General features: G+C 36.0%; 1 long non-coding RNA gene across 5 annotated transcripts; it reads left to right on the top strand.

Annotated features, from left to right (window-relative positions):
- The first annotated feature begins 18441 nt into the window (after nucleotides 1-18441).
- On the top strand, nucleotides 18442-22515 carry LOC113306605. 5 transcript variants are annotated; one of them, XR_003338728.1, is made up of 9 exons: nucleotides 18442-18583; nucleotides 18711-18824; nucleotides 19165-19245; nucleotides 19468-19759; nucleotides 19878-20636; nucleotides 20773-20865; nucleotides 20947-20978; nucleotides 21353-22004; nucleotides 22259-22515. It is a non-coding gene; the product is annotated as an uncharacterized LOC113306605 (long non-coding RNA). The 5 variants fall into 5 exon arrangements; XR_003338731.1 differs by lacking the exon at nucleotides 19468-19759; XR_003338727.1 differs by having other exon boundaries at nucleotides 19468-20636.
- The last annotated feature ends 713 nt before the right edge of the window (nucleotides 22516-23228 follow it).

The raw sequence follows: 23228 nt of genomic DNA, 5'->3' as shown, positions 1-23228 counted from the left end.
TAATTGATAGATAAGTTCAAGTCTCCACATACCTTTGTGTTGATGAAGTTCCACAAGTTCCCTTGAGTAGTTCTTCGTCTTCAATCGATGAACGTCATGGAGTCTAAGGCTCAACTACACTTACTATCCTAATCCGAGACTTAGCTATAAGTAGACTAGAAATAAAGACTTATAGTTTTGGAAACTAAACTTGACAAACAAGCTTGAGATAGAAACGCTTGCAAGTTCGACCGAGCAGTGCTCTAAAAAAATCAAAAATCCAGTTACCATTATGTGGGAAGCAACTAAAGATTGTTTATCTTTTGCTAATCTAGAAAGTTCAGGTAATTACACTTTTAATGAATCAACATCAATTCATTTGTCAAACAAGAAAGAAGCTATATCATTTGAGTGAATGGAAATAATTAAAAGAATGAATACTAACCAAGTGGATGGTATCCATAACAGTTTTCCAGCAAGAAATCCCACTAAAATTAGTAACTCTACCACGTAACCAATAAGATGATATAAAACCATGTTTCTCAGCAATGATCTTACAACAAAGTTGGTTTTTTCCATCCCAAATATCCATAACCACTTAGCCAGTAAAGTAGCATTCATTTGTTTGATATTTAAAACTCCCAGACCACCTCTACTTTTGTCAGCAAGAACCAAATTCCAATTTACCAAATGAGAGCACTTTAAGCCAGAATTGTGCTCCCGTAAAAAATTTCTCATTTTATTTTCTAATTGGTTAATAACATAATAGGGGCTTTAAAAAGTGAGAAATACAATAGAGGCATAGAAGATAGAATGCACTTTAGCATTGTAAGTTTACCTCCCTTAGACACTGAAAACATACTCCATTATGAGAGTTTTGACATCAATTTTGGTTAGAATTGGGTCCCAGATTTCTTTAGAATTTGCTTTAGCTCCTAGTGGCATACCAAATAAATAAATTATAACTTTTATGTTATACAACCTAGCTCCACAGCCCATGAGTGCAAGTCAGGACAATTTCCAATTGGTATTAGTCTTGCTTTTGCAGTATTTATCTTCAAGTCCCAATGAGTTCAAAGAATATTAAAGAAGAAAAAAGATTGCGTAGTTCATATCTTGAGTTATTAAGGAATACGATTGTGAAGTATGGTTTGATCAAACTTGGTTCGCCGGAGCTAATTCTAGAATCTACCATCTCATTCGCTATAAGAGTACCACCAATAATTTTTCTCCCCTGAATATACGCACACTGAACTGGAGATATAAGTTTATCCAATAACCAAACACAATCTTGAGACTAGGTTCTTAGAGATAATTTTGTAAACGCTAGTAAGTAGACAAATAGGCCTGCAATCTTTAACAGTTTCAATACTGTCTCTTTTAAGAACTACCGCAATGAAGGTTGAATTATGTCTTGTGTCAATGCACCCATTTGAAAAAATCTCAAGCACTATAGCCACCAATTCATGTTTCAAAAATTTCCAACATCTTAAAAAGAACATAATAGAGTATCCATATGGCCCAGGTGCTTTGTCATGACCCAATTCTTTGATTGTTGAAAAAAAATCATCTGTAGTGAATGTGGCCTCCAAAATTGCAGCTTCTTCGGTATTCATATGATCAAACTGAATGTTTTCCAACTCAGGTCTAACTATCACTTCTTTAATGAATAAGGATTTGTAAAATTCAACTACGTGATCATGTATTATAGATTTGTAAGAAACTAAAACTCCATTTATGTACAAGTATCTAATTCTATTGTACCTCCTTTTTGCAGCAACAATTCCATAGAATGAGTTGTAATTCTATCTCTCTCCTTAATCCATTTAGATTTGGATTTAATTCTCCAATTTCTTCCATAAGAGTGACTTTTTAAAACTCAGCTTTCAAATTGAAATTAGCTTTGAGTTATTCTTCGGTTAGAATTACATCTTCAGCAGCACTATCAATCACTAGATGTCTGACATAATAATATGGAGTTTAGTAAATGTATGCTCAAAAGTTTCTTTATCCCACACTTTGAGCATTTTTTCGGTTCTTTTAGCTTTAATTAAAAAGTAACTGTTAGAGCATTGCTCGGTTGAACCCACCAAGCGTTGGTATGTCAAGTTTGGTTTTCATATTTTAGTGAATCAAAACTCATGTTAAGAGTCGCTTGATTATGTACTAGACTTAACTTCGTATATGTTATCTTGAAAGTATTAGGATATGAGACATTACAAGTATTGCGATGTCTTGAAGATATGAAGAAGCAAGGAGCTACAACGACAACAATCATCCTTCCACTTGAGGTTAGTGATATTTGACTTGAGATGTTTCATTCCCTAACTTATCTTTCAAGTTGTGCATATTGAAAACATAACTGCGAAGCATATTTGAACTCTAGATAGACATAGTATTAAGGAATACAATACGAGGTTTATTGCATAACCATTAAACTTTGTAGATAAGACATCGCCATAATCATTTGAATGCTATTGTAATTATGTATGGGTATGAGGTGAGGATTTCATTCTAGAGAACAATGTGTACATGTGTTCTAAGGAAGTAAGTTCATAAACTTGTTTGTGGACTGAAAAGGAAATTTCCAGGTGTTATTGGTTTTGTTATTCATTGCATATCTTATGAACAACCAATATGTGTGATAGAGTATAACCGCTCACAACTTGTTGTGTTCTTGGTAAAACTATTCACAAAGGCCTTACTTATGTATTGGTATAACTTTTATTAGTAAAACCGATCTTAAGTAATCACCTGTGGTATGTTCGTATTTTGTACGTCTGGACAATTAAAAGGAAAAGGGGAACCGATCCTTGTAAGGGGTGAAGTACATCAAAGGGAACTGATCCTTGTATGGGGTGCAACAATGATTATAACAGAAAGGGGAATAGATCCTATGGATATGTGAAACACGTTTTTAGGCAAAGGGGAACCGATCCTATGGACATGTGCAACACATATAAGTTAGATACCATATATATGTGGGGAAGCGATCCTAGTACCTAGTCAACCGAATTTAGGGAAAGCTAGTGTGACTATGCACAATACTCACACGGAGGTAGAACTGAAACTTGTTTTGGTAGAACCGTAAACCCGTGATTGTGACTGAATGTTGGTTTGATCAATCACATAGTTCTTGAAAGTCAGATGAACCAATTCTAAACTTGTTTGGAAGCGTGGAAAATCGGTTTCAAGGTTGTAAGTGTGAAAGAGAACTTACAAAGTTAAGATGTCGACAAACTTTGAACACTTGATGTGAATGTTTATTTCTTTAATTGTTCAAAGATATTCCTTAACGGCTAAGGGAAGAGAATCCCAGGATCGAAACATAAGTAAGTTAAGAATCTTTTAATTAAGGTTATTAATTTCATTTTGTAGGGAAATTACAGAATTAGTAATGTGCATTTACCAATTAGATATTCCGAGAGTTTTCGATCGTTATTTTTGGATAGAGCATTTCCAAGAATTATGAAAACCGAATTTATGCTTTCATGATTATCTTGAGAATATTTTCAGTTTTGGAAATTCCTTGGTGTCCAAACTTCCTTGTCTATAAATTATTGAAGTTTTCCTTTCTAGCAAACTAATCCTTCGTAACAACAGATTTACTCTTTTGTTGTTGTTACTGGTATAGCCGCCTATTCGGAGAGGAGAGTAACCTAATTAGGAGAAATCTCTTACGGCCGCTCAGTTTAAAGTCTTCTTTGGGATTGAGAAGATCTAGCGCGAACTGTTGGTGGGAAACTAGATATTCAGTTTATCTTTTGTTTTCGATTGATTTGATTAACTAACGGTGGTTGAAATCTGATTGCACCTAGTTTGTTTATTCTTGAGAATCTTCTCTTCTGATATAAGATTCACTCAAACTAGTTCAGATTTTCGACAGCGATCTATAGACTGTTGTTAGTTCTAAAGACGATCTTTGTGATAATCCATTGTTAACAGACTCTGTTCTATGCGTGATTGATCACAAGACATTCAAGTGATTGTGTGCAGGTTTTTACTGAAGATTTAAGAAGATTTGAAGACAAAGAAGATATTGAAGATCTGTTTTGGGATTAATAATCTTTGGTGTACACAATACTTGTTTCGGTAAAGAAGATCCAGTTAATAATCAGTTTATCCTTGTGGTAGATTCGATTGATTAATTGAGTAGATCGGCATCTACACGATTCTTCGGATTAAAGTAATGTTGGCTTAATCTTAATCGATTACCTTTGGGTGATTGAATATAAGATAGATCTAAGGACCTGACGAAGGATTTTATGTTGAGATAAATGGAAGAGCCTTTGTCCGACTCATATCACTTGGTTGAATAGAGTTGATACCAAACAGATTGTTTTTTCCTTTATTGTTTGGAATACGAACCAAAGCAATTGTTCCAAGTATGTGACTTATTTATAAGTTGGAGGCGTGGGAATGCAGAAGGAACTAGGTAAACTATAGGGTTAGTTACTTGGTCTCAACTATACGAAGTTAGTGTAATTTTGTGTAGCGGCTTAATCCTGAGAGTATTCAATTCTGGACTAGGTCCCGGGGTTAGTTACTTGGTCTCAAAGGTTACTTGGTCTCAACAAAATCTTGTTGTGTCATTTACTTTTATATTCCGCATTATAATTGTTTTATTATAATTAAAGTTAATTACACAAATGTTTATTCCTATTTACTTGATAAGCAATCCTATTGTGTTTGGTTAAGTCCGAACCTTTGTATCAAGTAAACATACTTCGTTGTTGTATTGTCTCGATCTCGTAGTGTGAATCGATTAGTTGTATTGTCTCGACTCAGTCCATAGACAATCACTTTTGGAGAAAGGACTTATAGGTAGTAAAAGTTTTAGCTTGGGGTATATTTGGGTACCCTCGCCTTTTGAATTGGTATCAGAGCAGGCAAACACGAAAATATATAACAATCTGTGTTTGGTGGGATCCAACCTATAAGAGTTGAATCTAATGAATGATTCAGTTAACGTAAATCAAGACATCAAGAGTTATGAATTAATACTTGATGATGGCATCTACGAATCAATATCTGAAGATATCATCACTAGAGTCTCTACTAGACAAGTTAATCTTGTTAATAATGTAGAAACGGATGACGACTGGAAAATAAGTATACAATAAAGGCTAGATGAAATTTACGATGATGATGACTCAGATTTTGAACAAGAAGTAGAAGAGGATATCTCATAATACTCTAAACTGCTGGAACCTTTGAAAAATGAAAAGCTGAGAACTTCGGATTTTCTTGGTTTTATGACTCCTCATTGTCGCGAGAACAAGAAATTGAAGAAGGTTTGTCAAGGTTATTATATTGGTTTCCAAAACCGTGAATATCTTCTTAAAGATCGTACAAAAGATCTAAATTATAATAAATTAGAATGTGAAAATCTTCGAAGGGAACTGTTTTTGTCGGAAAAGAAACGTGTCGAATCGGAATCTATGTTTAATTCTCTACAAGTACAGGGTCTTGAAGAAAAATCCAGTTCTAGTATCTCTCAAACAAAACTATTAGAGAAAGAACATGAAGTTGCTCTTAAAAAAATTCACTTGTTGGAAGAGAAACTTGTTGAATCTGATGCAAGGATTAACTCTCAACAAAAGAGTTTTGAAGAGAAAGAAGGTGTATATCTCTCACGAGAAAAACGCCTTGAGGCTGATCTAGCCGGTGCTCTTGATAAATTCAAGACATTGGAAGAAGAAAATTTGGAACTGAAAAAATCCAATGAAAGCTCCAACAAGTTAACCTCAATGTTAGAAGCAAGTAGAAATCATCGTGATACACGAGGATTGAGCTATAAGGGAATAGATGCTTCAAATATTAGAAAAGAGGTAAAATTTGTTAAAGCTACAAATTCTTCTCAATCAGAGGCTCCCACTGATGACAAAGATGCTCATATTCCTTGTAAAGAAGAGAAATCTGTCAAGAAGGCAACAACATTGAACAAGGATAAGAAGAAGAAGAAGAAGAAGAAGAAGAAGAAGGAGAAGGAGAAGAAAACTCATCAAGCTCCAATGCAAGAGGATCCACAAAAAGGTAACATTAAAACTCATACTTCGTATATTTATACTAAGCATTGTTATTATTGTGGTAATATAGGACACTTGCAATGGGGATGCAAAGTTCGTAAGATGTAGTATGCACTTTCTTTTGTATCAAATGAATTGGCTAAGTTTGCTCCTCATAAGAACTCGGATCGTTATTTTCCTATGTTTAGGCAAAAAAATTATTATGATGATAGTTCAAATTTTGCATTTCACTCGACAAGGTCATCTCATAAAATACCCAATTATAGAAAGAGAGATGACGTTTCAAATGCAAAGACAGGATCTGATGTTCCAAATTGGAGAAAGGATGTTTCGCAAAAGGACAATCGTCCTACTGGTATTATGAAGGAGAAAGCTGCTCCTGCGAAACCCAACTCTAAATGGGTCCCTAAGTCCTCCATAGCTAATAAGGGACCAAAATTAGTCACAAGAATGACTCTCAGCTGTTAATTGTTGGTGACAATAATTACAAGAGTCTTCTTGAAAGACTAAAGAAAGACATTATGTCTGAAATCTCTTGTACTAGTAAAGATTGTGATAATCACACTCTTCATCACAAGTCAAAGAATAAAAACAAGAGATGGAACAAGATAAAACAAACCAAGCAAGAGGTCAAGAATGATGATTCGGTCTTAGTCACTCGTGAAGAAAAAGACAAGGATCAAATCAACACAACCTAGTTGTGCTGGAATGTGCATGCTCACCTTGGTGCTCAATCTTTTGAAAGGTGAGGAAGCACATGAAAATATGAGCAAATGATCTCTCGGTTATTATATGACTAATTAACATCTTTAGGAGTTTTATTTCTTCTATACTCATACTCTATCTCTATTTGAGGTTTTGATAGAAACGGTAATTGTGATTTTATGATGTTTATATCTACTGATCATATATGTGTAGCTCTTGTTTTTACGGTTAAAACGAGCCAAAAATCACTGAATTCGGACATCGTATGCAAAAGTTATGTCGAAAACAGTTTGGTATTGTGATCTGTCACAAGTAACTCATGGGAACCGATCCTAGTACCCTGTTATGGTGAGGGAACCGATCCTAGTACCATGTCATGGTAAGGGAACCGATCCTAGTAAGAGGTCCCCTTACGAAGAAAAATTGTTTTGCACATAACTTCTTCGTCCGAACTCGGAATAACCTCATTCTTTTTGCGTTGTTTTCGCAATTCAATTCCCTACAAGAAAGAGGTAATTGCAATACAATATTTATGGTTTATTGCAAAGTGATTTATGATATGTTTGTTTTCGGTTTTACTACCTTAATATTCGATCTCATATATTGTGAACCCTTATGGTTTGAGTGACTTTTTGATTTAGAGAGATTAAGTTATAGCCATAGTAGGTAGGCTTTATCAAAGGATCATGAGGGGTTCTGATAGAAACAATATGTGAAAAAGTCACAATATACTGAATCGGTTTTGGTTTAGCATAAAATCATATGTGTTTCGACAGTTTTCAACTTTTGCTTGCAATTGTTAAAACCGGTTTTCAACCTTTCTCTGGTAAAGGTTGAGGTGTGTTGTTATTCTTTTGTTTATCATAAGGATGACAACGTGGTGATATTTCGATATCAATTCTCCCTGGGCGAAGATGCTATCATATTGGAGAAGTGGATGCGAAATTTTAGTTAACAATCTTGTTAGTTAATTATTTTCCTGTTTAAGAAAATCCTGAGTTATATTATATATATATATATATATATATATATTTGTTACTTTTGCTTAACAAAATTTCGGTACAATTGATGTGTGTGTGATTCAATTGGTTCCGGTTAAGAAAAACCATTGTTATCTTGCTTTTGTATGGTATGAATTGTTTAGGCTTACAAAATTACGGTGCAATTGCGGTGCTTTTAATGTCTATGTTATTTCAATTGCTTCCGGCTGAGGTGAATAATTATGCAAGTTGATTTATTTTGGTTTGTATGAATTATTTATGGTTTAACGAAATAATATGTGTATGGGATAAGTTGTTTAGTCCAATTCGATTCCGGATAAGAAGCTAAGTTAGTTCTGATCTTAATTTGTTTTATCAAAGTGAGGTTTCGGTTATTCAAGTCTAATCGAATGCCTAAACAAGGAATGCTAGTTAACTAACCTAGTACTTGTCTTGTTTAAAATTGAAAGGTCTAAGTTTATGGATAATTATAACCTGATGAGAAAAATGTAGTTTATCTTTATTTTGGTCTTATCGAATTAAGCGGTTGTTTTTGAACAATCGGTTTAGAAAAGGGACTAATGTGCTTAGTTGTTTCTGGTTTGCTAAACTAAATTGGAAAAAAAAATTCGGACAATTATTTCCTTGGTAACATATCAAAATAATACTACTTGTAGTTTCGGTTTTGATATTGGTTATCAGAACGTGATGTGTGGAACCCTCGTGCCTAACTCTACAGGTTTGCAAGTCTATTCTGAGATTAGTAAGATTCTTTTCGTGTTGTCCTTTATTTTTTCGTTTCTTTGTCATTTTTGTGACAAAAAGGGGGAGAAATATATGGAGGTGATGCTGGCATTGATTTTATATTGATTGGCATCGCTAGGGAAAAGAACATTGGTACTTGAATATGTTATATAACGAAAGAGTGAAAGCACAGACTAAGGGGGAGTAACATGTCATATAAATTGGTATAACAAAGACGTGCGGATTGAATATATACCTATCTTCCTTAGGGGGAGTATTTTCTTTGTTATTATAATGTCAACGACGACATTTTCAAGGATTGACTGTAAGCAGTTTTACTGTGTTGTTGAATCAGGAATCAAGCGGATTGTAATGAATTCTTGTAATTTGTTTATCCATATGATGTAAGAGTTTTGTCACTAAAATTGACAAAGAGGGAGATTGTTAGAGCATTGCTCGGTTGAACCCACCAAGCGTTGGTATGTCAAGTTTGGTTGTCATAATTTAGTGAATCAAAAATCATGTTAAGAGTCGCTTGATTATGTACTAGAGTCAACTTCGTATAGGTTAGCTTGAAAGTATTAGGATATGAGACATTACAAGTATTGCAAAGTCTTGAATATATGAAGAAGCAAGGATCTACAATGAAAACAATCATCCTTCCGCTTGAGGTTAGTGATATTTGACTTGAACTGTTTCATTACCTAACGTATCTTTCAAGTCGTGCATATTGAAAACATAACTGCGAAGCATATTTGAACTCTAGATAGACATAGTATTAAGGAATACAATACGAGGTTTATTGCATAACCATTAAACTTTGTAGATAAGACATCTCCATAATCATTTGAATGCTATTGTAATTATGTATGGGTATGAGGTGAGGATTTCATCCTAGGGAACAATGTTTAAATGTGTTCTAAGGAAGTAAGTTCATAAACTTGTTTGTGGACCGAAAAGGGAATTGCCAGGTGTTATTGGTTTTGTTATTCATTGCATATCTTATGAACAACCAATATGTGTGATAGAGTATAACCACTCACAATTTGTTGTGTTCTTGGTAGAACTATTCACAAAGGCCTGATTTATGTATTGGTATAACTTTTATTAGTAAAACCGGTCTTAAGTAATCACCTGTGGTATGATCGGATTTTGTATGTTTGACCAATTAAAGGAAAAGGGGAACCGATCCTTGTAAGGGGTTAAGTACATCAAAGGGAACCCATCCTTGTATGGGGTGCAGAAAGGTTTATAGCAGAAAGGGGAACCGATCCTATGGACATGTGCAACACGTTTTTAGGCAAAGGGGAACCGATCCTATGGACATGTGAAACACATATAAGTTAGATATCATATATATATGCGGAACCGATCCTAGTACCTAGTCAACTGAATTTTTGGAAAGCTAGTGTGACTATGCACAGTACTCACATGGAGGTAGAACCGAAACTTGTTTTGGTAGAACCGTAAACCCATGATTGTGATTGAGTATTGGCTTGATCAATCACATAGTTCTTGAAAGTCAGATGAACCAATTCTAAACTTGTTTGGAAGTGTGGAAAATCGGTTTCAAGGTTGTAAGTGTGAAAGAGAACTTACAAAGTTAAGATGTCGACAAACTTTGAACACGTGCTGTGAATGTGTATTTCTTTAATTGTTCATAGATATTCCTTAACGACTAAGGGAAGAGAATCCCAGGATCGAAACATAAGTAAGTTAATAATCTTTAATTAAGGTATTTAATTTCATTTTGTAGGGAAATTACAGAATTAGTAATGTGCATTTACTAATTAGATATTCCGAGAGATTTCGATCGTTATTTTTGGACAGAGCCTTTCCAGGAATTATGAAAACCGAATATGTGCTTTAATGAGTATCTTGAGAATATTTTCGGTTTTGGAAATTCCTTGGTGTCCAAACTTTCTTGTTTATAAATTCTTGAAGTTCGCCTGTCTAGCAAACTAATCTTTCGTAACAACATATTTACTCTTTTGTTGTTGTTACTGGTGTAGTCGCCTATTCGGAGAGGATAGTAACCTAATTAGGCGAAATCTCTTATGGCCACTCATTTTAAAGTCTTCTTTGGAATTGAGAATCTCTAGCGCGACCCGTTGATTGGAAACTAGATAATTGCATTTTATCTTTTGTTTTCGATTAATTTGATTGACAAACGGTGGTTGAAATCTGATTGCACCTAGTTTGTTTATTATTGAGAATCTTCTCTTCTGATATAAGATTCACTCAAACTAGTTAGAGTTTCGACAAGGATCTTTAGACTGTTGCTTGTTCTAAAGACGATCTTGTGATAATCAATTGTTAACAGACTCTGTTCTGTACGTGATTGATCACAAGAGATTCAAGTGACTGTGTGCAGGTTTTTATTGAAGATTTAAGAAGATTTGAAGACAACGAAGATATTGAAGATCTGACTTGGGTTTTATAATCTTTGGTATGCACAATACTTGTTTCGGTAAAAGAGGATCCAATTAATAATCGGTTTATCCTTGTGGTAGATTGGATTGATTAATTGAGTAGATCGACATCAACACGATTCTTCGGACTAAAGGTGTTGTTGGCTTAATCTTAATCGATTACCTTTGGGTGATTGATTATAAGATAGATCTAAGGACCTGACGAAGGAGTTTATGTTGAGATAAACAGAAGAGCCTTTGTCCGACTCATATCACTTGGTTGAATAGAGTTGATACCAAACAGATTTGTTGTTCCTTTACTGTTTGGAATACGAACCAAAGGAATTGTTCCAAGTACATGACTTATTTATAAGTTGGAGGCGTGGGAATACAGAAGGAACTAGATGAACTATAGGGATAGTTACTTGGTCTCAACTATACGAAGTTAGTGTAATTTTTTGTAACGGCTTGATCCTCAGAGTATTCAATTCTAGAGTAGGTCCCGGGGGTTTTCTGCATTTGCGGTTTCCTCGTTAACAAAATCTTGTTGTGTCATTTACTTTTATATTCCACATTATAATTGTTTTATTATAATTAAATTAAATTACACAAACGTTAATTCCTATTTACTTGATAAGAAATCCTATTGTGTTTGGTTAAGTCTGAACCTTTGTATCAAGTAAACATACTTCGTTTTTGTATTGTCTCGATCTCATATCCATAGACGATCACACGAAGTGTGAACCGATTAGTTGTATTGTCTCGACTCAGTTCATAGACAATCACTTTCGGAGAAAGGACTTATAAGTAGGAAAAGTTTTAGCTTGAGGTATATTTTGGTACCCTCGCCGTTTCAGTAACATTTGGTGTACCTGCAAAACAAAAAAAGCTCCACCAATTTTCCAGCATTTCAAAAAAATAATTTTCCAAAAACCAGAGAATTTCAAATCAAAATGGGCTAGGACCCAAAGAGTCAGAGAGATCAATAACAATTCCCAAGTCTCAATAGGTTGTAAATATCATTTTCTATAATATAATTTCTTAATTGAAACCTTTGCACAAAAATGAATCTTCTTTTTACTGAGGGTTCTATAACTGATTGAAGATGAAAAGACGAGGGTACCCAAATATACCTCACTCTAAAATTTATCCACCTATAAGTCCTTTCTCTGAAAGTGATTGTCTATGGACTGAGTCGAGACAATACAACTAATTGGTTCACACTTTGTGTGATTGTCTATGGATACGAGATCGAGACAATACAAAAACGAAGTATGATTACTTGATAATAGGTTCGGACTTAACCAAACACAATAGGGTTTCTATCAAGTAATTAGGAATTAACATTTATGTATTTTACTTCTAATTATAATAAAAACAATTATAATTGTGAAAATAGAAAAGTAAAAGACACAACAAGATTTTGTTGACGAGGAAACCACAAATGCAAAAAAAAACCGGGACCTTGTCCAGAATTGAGTACTCTCAGGATTAAGCTTCTATATAAAATCTAAACCAACTTCGTATAGTTGAGACCAAGCAACTAAACCTATAGTTCACCTAGTTCCGTTTGTATCCTTGCGCCTCCAACTTGCAATAAGTCATGCACTTGGAACAATTCCTTTGGTTCGTATTCCAAACAGTAAAGGAACAACAAATCTGTTTGATAACAACTCTTTTCAAACAAGTGATATGAGTTTGACAAAAGGCTCTTCCATTTATCCCAATAAACTTCTTTATTGGGTTCTTAGTTCAATCTATTCAACAACTACCAAAGTAATTGTTTAGACTATGCAGTCAATACTATGAATCACTAAGAAATGTATTGATGTCGATCTACTCAACTAATCAATCAAATCTATCAAAATATATACCGATAATAGTTGGATCCCCATCCGATCAATTTTTGTTCACACCAAAGATTATGAACTCAAATAAGAAATCTTCTTTGTCTTCAAATCTTCTTAGATCTTCAATAAACACCTGCACATAATTAACTTGAATCTTTTATGATCAATCACACACAGAACGAAGTCTGTTAACGGCACAACAAGGTAGTTTTGTTGGATCTGAGGATTAGTTTGCTCGAAATGCAAACTTCAATATTTATATACCAAGGAGGTTTGGACACCAAGGAATTTCCAAAACCGAATATTCTCAAAGATATGCAATAAACCCAAAATCGGTTTTCATAATTCCTGGAAATTCTCTGTCCAAATATTGACCGAAATATCAGTAGAAAAACTCCAATTAGTAAATGCACATTATCAATTTTTATTTTCTAAAGATATGCATTTAATTGATGGAAATTAAAAGCATATAAAACTAAAAACCTTAATTAAAAGATTCTCAATTTATTTCGATCCGGGATTCTCCTTTAGGTATTAATGAATATCTTTGAACAATAATAGATAAGAATTATTGCACGTGTCCAAAGTATGTCGACATCTTTACTTTGTAAATCCTCTTTCATATTTACAATCTTGGAACCGATTTTCCACACTTCCAAATGAGTTTAGAATTGGTTCATATGATTTCCAAGAACTATGTGATTGATCAAAAAAATTCAATCACCATTAATGGGTTTAACGGTTCTACCAAACACAAGTTCGGTTATACCTCCAAGTGGCTACTAGGATCGGTCACACTAGTTTCCATAAAATGGCTAACTAAGTAGCAGGATCGGTTACCACTTATTTATGGTACTTACTTGTGATCGGTTGCACAAGTTATAGGATAGGTTACACCAATTACTAAAACTTGTTAACCTACTACAAAGATCGATTACACATCTTGTGATTAGTCCCACCAAGTTTTAGGATCAGTTACCCAATGACTAGGAATGTCACACCAATTACAAATATCGATCATACCATCTCAGGTGATTACTTAAGATTGGTTTCACTAAAAAAAGTCACCCCGATACATAAGTCAGACATTGTGAATAGTTTTACCAAGATACATAAACAAGTTATGAGCGGTTATACTAAACGCATATATTGGTAATCCAAAGATTTGGAATGAATAATAATATCAATAAGCCTAGCGATTTCCCTTTCGATTCACAAAACAATTTATGAATTGTACTTCCTTTAAACGAATGTAAAACATTGTTTCCTAGGACGAAATCTTCACCCATACACATACATAATAACAATGGAATTTATACAATTATGTCGATATCTTATATACGAAGTTTAAAAGATAGGCGTTATACTTCGTATTATAATTCCTTAATACTACGTCTAACTAGAGTATAATCATTCACAGATTCACAGTTATGTTTTCAATATAGCACGACTTGAAAGATATGTTAGGAATGAAACAGTTCAAGTCAAAATGTTATTACCCTTTAGAGGACGGATGATGTCGTCGTTGTAGCTCTTTACTTCTTCACATTCTTCAAGTATTCGAGTAATACTTGTATGTCTCGTTTCCTAATAACTTTCTATCTAACCTATACGAAGTTGACTCTAGTAAATAATCAAGGGGCTCTTTAAATGAGTTTTGGTTCACTAAAATATGACAACCAAACTTGACATACCAACGCTTGGTGCGTTCAACCGAGCTATATATGCTCTAACAATCTCCCTCTTCGTCAATTTTAGTGGACAAAACTCTTACATCATATGGATAAACAAATTACAAGAATTCATTATACATACGCTTGATTCCAAGTTTCAACAGCACAATAACCTGTATACACTCAATCCACAAATACCGGTGTTGAAATTATAATAATGTTTTGGGGTAAAAATTGATTCTGCTGGAAATGGTAAATTATGGCGTGTCGCCGAGAAACAAATCTAAAACCTAAACAAATGCATTGCTCGGGAGTAGTTTAATTAGATTCGAGAGATCAAACTGTACAGTCCCAGTTTGTGATATGTTTGATGTCTCGAGTATTTTTATGGAAAAATATGCAGCAGGTTGTTGAGTGGGTCTTGGGAGCTAGACCAACGAGCCAAGTCATGAGACTTGCTGCAAAGAATAGCATGTGGCGCTATTAGGTTAAATAACTGAGTTATTTATGAAGCCGATATTTGTAAAATATCGTATGTATTCGATGCATGTAGAGCATCGCTTTTAAGCAAGCAGCTCAAAATAATTGATGCATATGAAGCATCATTGTATTTGAGCCTGTCTTGGTTAGTCGCGGAAACTAATGTCTTAAGAAGAGCATGAACGGCCATTTTAGGGAAGCTGCCAGGAGCCATTCACGTGCGCCTAAGGTAGGTCGGTCGGTCACTATAGGAGGGTGATGGCTGGCGACTATGGTGACATCTTATTGGTCGCCTAAAGTTTAATCTAGGCCGGTTAATTCGGCTGGCGAAGTTGGACGGCTGAGATGATTTGCGGCAGTTAATGGCTGCCGCTAATTTATTTAAGATTTTTATGAGGAGCGCGTCCATCCATCTTTGGGAGGAAGTTTAGGAGCCATATGGGCAGGCTGCATCTTGGTCGATTGTTATGGTCACGGCCACATCTTGTTTGGCGCCTAAAATAGAAGTTTGGCCGGCCAATTGGTTTGGCGAAGTTGGGTGGTTGAGATGACTTATGACAGTTAATGGTTGTCGTTGATTTAATTTAGGTTTTAAACGCCGTGTGGCCAACCTGTTTTGGACTAACGGTTTTTGGTGCTAGCGGAGCGTTGGGAGTTGTTCGACCAGCCAACACTGTAGTCGGGGCGCTAGTGAGCATATTCACACCTTTCCCGTTGATAGACATTAAATCTAGGTCAGTCAATTCTACTGGCGAAGTTGGGCGACCAAGATCGTTTTGCGGCAGTAATGTAATGCCGCTTAATAAAATTAGGGTTTTGTAGCTCGTGCGACCACCTTTTTTGGGCTAAGCGTTTGATGGCTCCGCTCGTGAGTGGGAAGGATGCCGATTGGACTAGATATTAGTAGGCCGGTCGATGTGCATAATGGCGCTTGTCCGACCATGTTAGGAGGCGGCTAAGTTTGATAAATCGAGTGGCCAAATCGTATAGCCGTGATCGTTTTTTTGAGACTGACATGGGCAATCTCGTTTAGATTCCTTAAGAAATTAGTCGCATCGACCAACCAACTTCCAACTTTATTTAAAAGTGTGTGTGGAGGGTTTAGATCGATCCGATTGGTTTATGGGAAGGAGGCCGGTGAGCAGCAACATGGAGCGTGGTCGGCTGGCCATAGGTGGCGCCTATTGAGGCAAATTGTTCGGCCAAGTGGCGCGGCCATGCCTTCTGTTGCTGCTGATCCTAATTGCCGCAACTCCTCTTTACTTCTCGTTTTCTGATTTTTGGTATGACTTTGATCCTACTAGTTCCGTGATGGATCAATTTCCTAATGTATATAGAATTAGTTTCAACCAATAAGGTTCGAAATATCGCGCAGGGCGCAAAAAACCTAATATTTGCAAATCAATTAGGCCAAAAGTTTGAATTTTGTGAGCTATCACAAAATTGAACAAATTTGATGAATTCGGTGTGTTTGACACAAAAATCTTTATCCTTAGAGAGCAGTTAGCGCGTCTTCTGACTGACTACTTTCACGCAGATCTTAATCTTGATACTTCGGGAAATTCATGCTACTCAGCTGCGAGTGAACATTAATTGTCATGTCATACCAATATTAAGGGTTCAGTCGGGGAACATAGAATAAGGGAAATACTAGATGTTGACGTAACAGTGACATTGTTGCGGGGTAAGCACTAGATGTTGACAGTCAAGATAAATAATCAATTCAAAGTGAATAAACATTACCAGGGAAGTGGTAGTTGTTTCAAAACAGCAACTCAGGCCGCCAGACCACGATTGTACCTTTCGGGTATGCTGATTTCGATCCAGCCGCGCTAGCGAGCATGTTCCGCCAGGATTTTGAGCTCGGCTGAAAGTATTCTTTTTTTTATTATCTGACGGTTTTCTCCCGACTTTAACTAGGGTTTCAACAAGAAGCACAGCTTGGTTGGCGTTGAATCCTTGTCTATCGGATAAGTCATGTTGAGATTGTTCAGCATCCGCCTCCTGTTAGGGTTTATGCAGCGCATATACATATGCAGGTGAAATTAGACTATCATTATTGATTCGGAATAGAGATTCTCCTGCTAAACCCATTATCCTTTCATCATCTTAGACAGGAGTGGATCATCTTCAACCCAGCCAGACTCTTCTACCAAACGCAGGCGGCTTGTATCCAGAGTATGGCTTCAATTACATCTTGATTTTGAAGTAGTAATTCCTCATTCTCTTTTTGACTCTACCATCATTTTTTCAGAGTGGGTGAATCTCTGGTTCTCATGACAACTTCCCTGTCCGGATCCTCCGAGTCAAGAAGATCATACCGGTATACTTTTTCGCTGGTGGATAGGTATTCGTTTTCCATGGCCGGTAGGTAATAAAATTTTCTCTCTTTTTTTTTATAGAGGTGCCCTGCTAGAACACGTGTAACAGTGGTCGACGACAATGATCTGTCCACTCCTCTTCCTTCAAGCTCAAACACGCCTACTGCTTCAGACCTAGAAGACGCTAATTTTGATATCTCCTCCTACGAGTACCCCAATGCATACTTGCCATTTGATATTCACATGAAGTGTTTATCTTCTAGTTACCTAGTACGGAAGGAGTTTGTGCCTTATTACACGAAAATATGGAGGAATTACGGCCACATTGCTACTAGGAACGTAGTGCGACATTATTTGTCTGCTTTGGTAACTACAGTGAACTGTCTTCTGCCTATGGTTGCGGAGATGGAAGGTATATCCATTCATAATGTTGCTGAATCAACTTTTGAAAACTGGGAAAACATGGTATCTACCTGTGAATCCATGGAGTTCAACGTGAGCTGGCTGCAGCAACATCTTGACATCATCAAAGTTGATCGAGATGGTATCCAATGTCTTTCCTGCTGCGAGAGATATCTTAGAGGAGGAAAAGGCCTTGGCTTCGAAATATGAGAAGGTGGAACAGGGTATCCAAATCTTGAAGAGAAGGACTGGAAGGTATCAGGATAAGCTGAAAATGATGCTTTCAAGGGACTACAACTTGTTGGATGGCCTTTTCTGAGCCGTACTTTATTGTTTTGAATAAGTAGGCATGAAAACGTTTGATCGTTCTCTTTTGTTTTGGGTTTTGAACATTTTTTTTTTTTTTTGAAAATGAATTGCATTGGGTTTTGGTAAGAAAATGGAGTTTACATTAATATGCTTTAACTAATGAAAAACTTTGATAACTCAAATATGAGAGGAATGAAGAGTGTCATGAGATGGTGAGGGATGGAATAATGGTCAGGCACTACACCAAATTCAAGGATTAGTAAGTAGATTTCGCAACAGCCTAGTCACTGTTGCGAATTTTCTGTTGCGAACTTCAGTTACGAAAAATTTGCAACTGTTTACGTTGTTACAAAATTCGCAACTATTAGCATCTGTTACGATTAGCAACAGAATGGAGTTGTACGCGTGTCACTCGTGAGTGTGTCTACCCACACTTTCAGGCTGACTCGGTTTCGTCCCATTCAGTGCTCAGTCGGCTTCAAAACTGACTCCGGTTTAGATTTAAATCTCGGTCAAAAATCTCATTCTTCATTCTCTCTCTCTCTCTTCTCTTAGTATTAGGGTTCAACTCCTTTTCATACACAAAGATGATGATGACGATTATCGAAATCATTCATCTTCTTTTATCCTAAATCAAGGTTGAATGATTTGTTGATTTCAGAGATCTCAAATCCCAAATCAAGACGATCAATTTATTAGGGTAATTTTTTTTTATTCTGAGACTAAAAAATCTCAGATATTCTTCATGTTCTAAAGTTAGGGTTATGTCACGATTTGTAGAGTTTAATGGGTTATTGTTGTTTCCTTTCTTTTTTCGATTGATGAAGTTAGGGTTCTTCATTTCATCTTCGATTGATGGTTGTTCAGCTGCAGGAACACCCAGCTTCTCTTGATTCCGTTTTAGAACTGCTTCTGCAACTTCATGAGAGACAACTTTTAAGGTATATAAATATTCTTACTTACTCTGATTTCAATTTCACAAATTAGGTTTTCTTTATTTGTAATTGTTTTTGCTTATTTATGTGGTTTTAATATGTGGATTTGGGTATTTTTGATTAGTTTGAATTGTGTAGGTTGTTAGCAGTCATCCAATTTTTGTATGGGTCCTCAATTTTTTTTTACACATTTTCAGATATGTCTTTTGTTGAATGGAAGAAAGTTGTGCTTGAAAGGGATTTTCCTGCCATTTTATTTGTATGTTGTTGTTGCTATGGTGGTGCTTGTTATTAGATTGGTTATAGGATTACGGTTATGGTCTAACCTTTTTGCTTTGTAATTCAGGGGTTACAACTGAAGGCTCCATCTATGTACTCTGTGAGAAATGCTTGAAAGACACTGGTTTCTGAGACTCAAGGAACCAAGGTTTATTATTTCTTACTTTTAGGCTTGATCTGTAATCATTTCGGTTGATAGTTTAAAACCAAGGGTTGTAGAAAGTTTACTTAGCGCATTTGGTAGAGCACTGATCTTGTTGTTTTTGTAATGTTCTGCAATGATATAACTATGCATAATTACTGGATGTTGCTCTATCTAAGTTCTAGTTATCCATTCATGCATGTTTATTTTTTTCATCTTCGGTTTCAGGGACGGGGTTAGTGAGTCCCAGTTTAACCATTTTAGGAACATTGAGCTAGACTAAACCATAAAGGTGAGCTTTTGATTGTTGACATTGCCTGAGTAGTCATTTGGTAGACCAAAATATTAGCATTAAGTTCTCTCTGTTGCTGTAGGCTTGCGAATTTCTCAATAAGGATGCCCGCTACAAGCCTCCTGAGTTGAAATTATAGCCAAAGTTTATAGTGATTACTGCACAGGAAAATCATCACATCAAGTTCTTTTTAGAATGAATCTCCTAATAATGTTCCACCTGTTTAGGGTAACATATGATGAATCTTTTCTTGACCATGGGGTCTTACGCCCTTCTATATAATGCATGATTAACTTGTTATAATTACTATACTACTAATACTACTAACTTAGCTTTATTGCGCCAGTGATTGTTGAGGGAATAGTGTTGGTGTTGTAGCTATGGGCTCGTGAACTACAGAGTTCGAAGAAACTGAGATTGTGTTTCCTTCTAATTGCAACATAATACTTCCAACAGTCTCCAGTACGAGATTCTTGAACTCTTCTTCTGGCACAATTTTCTCATCATTTGCACAGACCATCTTGACCACCTCATTCACTATGTGATAGCATACATCAATTTTGCATAAGACTGTCAGGAATGAATACAGCTAGTAATTGTTATGAAGATTTATTGAACCTTAGATGCAGTTTTCCAATACTGGGATGAGGTTTGTTATTTACCTGATTGACGGCTCCATAAGGAGGCAAACTAGCTGATGGGGCCAGTGAATCCGGAGCTACACGCAGGTACTCCTTGGACAGTTCCCCACTGCGATTTCTTGGTAAGTATTTTAGTGCCACATTCAATGTTTGCAAGAAGTCTCAAAACACTAACATTATCTTACCGAATTAATTCAAAAAATTTAATGAGAACAAAGTTGAAACAGGATTCGCAACCTTTTCTAGTTCAAATTTGTTGGATAATATTCTCTTGATGCCACTTCCATCAAATGTATGTTCACTGTGAGCGAGATTAACTTGTTGCTCCTTTAGATGCTGAACCACTCTTTTTATCACCTTCTTGAATTCTTCTAAGAAGGCCTCTTGAGATACAAAGTTTCCTTGTTAAGTTTTGTACGAGCTTGCAATGCGGGTTTGACAGCGTTACTCTTTTTATAGTGCAGGTACAGTTATTGACCCACAGATATGCCATGCACACAACAATGATTTCTACTTATGTGTACATGCTTAGAATTGTAGTTCATCACCGTTCTTTTCTGGATATTAATATCCTGATGAGTTTTTTTCTTGAAATATCAGGGAACAACGAGGCCTACTCATTGTCATGTTCTGTGGGACGAAATTGGGTTTTTAGCCGATAAATTGCAGGAGCTAGTGCACTCACTATCTTATGTACAAGTCAACTGCTTCTTAATTTTTTTTCTTGCTTCTGGAAAATTGTAATAACACACTTAAATTCTTTACTTGATGCAGATACCAAAGAAGCACTACAGCGATATATGCTGGTAAGGCTACTGAAATGCCTTGCTCAAATTTTGATGAATATGATCGGATTATGAATCTCTCTATACTGTCAAAATTATGTTAAAAGTCTATAACGTTTAGTGTGCGAGTCATTTGTAGGTGATGAGTTGAAACAAACACACATTATTATGACTGAATTGAATGTTACATACTAGGATGGTAAATTTCTCATATGTATTTACAAGGGACTAACATATGACTGTTGAGCTGGGATTGTTGGGTATGTCTTATGATAATTGTTTCCCCTTGATTTTGTAATTTATCAATTTTAGTGGCTCTATGGTCTAGATTTTGAGTGATTTTGATTCTGTATATGATTCTAACTGTCGATTCTCTATGTAATTCGTGTTTGCAGGGTATGATTGGCTATAAAAGGGGTTGGAAACAATCAGCAGAAAACATCGTTGGTCCAAGATAATCCTGCACTCTACCTGCACTATAAAAGTTCAGAGAGGAGCTTTTTAGATCCTCTCCAACCTTCCATTCACCCCGGCTCGAGAATCACCACCATCAGTACTTCATTCACATCATCTACACCTCTCGGACATAGGAGAATTGCCTCTCACCTGTTTGTGAAAACATTCAACAGCTCATCTCTAAAACTCACCACCAGTTTCCTTCACAATTGAATTCATCCCGTCACCACTATACATTCCACCTCCACAGACCACCAGCACCTCCATCAATCTATCACCAGTTCCTTCACCCATTAAACTGTTTTAATTGTAGTTATGGTTTTTCTTAAGCAACTTGTTTGGTGTTTGACTACGTATTTTCTGTAAATTTTTTGTCATTAGGCTTATAGTATGCATATGAAGGCTGGGTAACTTAAATCTGGTAAAGAACAAGGCTACATTGAAGGTAAACTTTGTTAAAACCTATGTGTGAGGAACTCTGCCTAGAATATGGTACTGCTAAGCAACTATATTTGGTTCCCTTCATGATTACAATATTTGAGGAGGTCTTCCCAAAAGCGGAGCTCCGAGCACTTTGCTTGCAAACACTAGGTCAGATACTAAATTGCGTTTCAAAGTTACTTGGTTTATCTGTTTATCTGAGTTTGTTTTTTATTTTTATTCCATCCCTCAAGCTTGCAGTAAGCTTTTCTTTAATCTCAATGGATAGTATATTCAATTTGCATCAATCCACCTTGCATTGGTCATGAGTTGTAGTGCTAGTTGCGAGTGGAAGCCTATAGAATTAATCTGCAAGTGGATATCACAGCGCAATCTGATCAATGTTGTTATTATTGTTGTTGCAGATACACTCCGCATCCAATTGAATACATACCAAAGGAATAAAGGGACTGCCATAGTGAGAGCTTGGCATGTACAAATTCAGGTCTTGACTCATAATTGGAGACCTTGGTTAAAAGTGGGGATTGAATTTTAAATTGTTATAGCATGTATTTGAAATGTAGGAGATGTTTCTATACTTGCATTTGTTTTGATAGTTCACACTTAAATGTCATTTCTTTTGATAGTTCACACTTAATGTCTCTAGTAACTTTAACATAGACCATGGCTTGCTTATGCTGATTGATGATGCTTGTAGGTTTGAACCCTAATGGTACTTATAATAATATAGAACTATGGTTACATGGGAACACTGCTTTAGACTGACATTGATTTTGTCACAGGGAACTCTGGTTTTGACCGGTCAAATAGTGGTTTTGACCAGTCAAAACCACTATTTTTTTGATGTTGCAAAAACTTCGCAATTGCATGAACCAGTTGCGAAGTTCCAGTTTCGTAACTGTTTCAAACTGTTGCGACCAGCTAATTTCGCAACTGTTGGAAACTGTTGCGACATTTCACGTCGCAACAGTTTCAAACTGCTAAAACCAAAATTTCGCAACGGCTTATATATCGTTGCGAAACTGTTGCAACCCTGCTTTGCAACTAAACTCAGCCGTTGCTAATAACTAAAAATGGTGTAGTGAGGCGTAGTATGCCTCGAGCCATTTCCCATTGATGACCGCTTCCAATTTGCCTCCATCCTCTTTGAAAATCTTGTAGTACCCATTGCTATATGCTTTGGTGATCACGTAAGGACCTTCCCATTTTAGAGAAAACTTCGGCGCGGACATGTCTTGCTTAATGTGCTTGGCAGTCTTGAATATCAGATCCCCTATTTGAAAAACTCGAGGTTTAACGGCTTTATCGTATGCGTTGGAGATCCTCTTTCTGTATGCCTGGGCATGATCTTCCGCTTTAATTCTTCTGGAGTCC

Source organism: Papaver somniferum, chromosome 8 (genome assembly GCF_003573695.1).
Source record: "Papaver somniferum cultivar HN1 chromosome 8, ASM357369v1, whole genome shotgun sequence".
In the NCBI taxonomy this organism is placed as follows: Eukaryota; Viridiplantae; Streptophyta; class Magnoliopsida; order Ranunculales; family Papaveraceae; genus Papaver; species Papaver somniferum.
The sequence above is the reverse complement of the archived record's forward strand: the minus strand, read 5'-3'. Positions and strand labels throughout refer to the sequence as shown.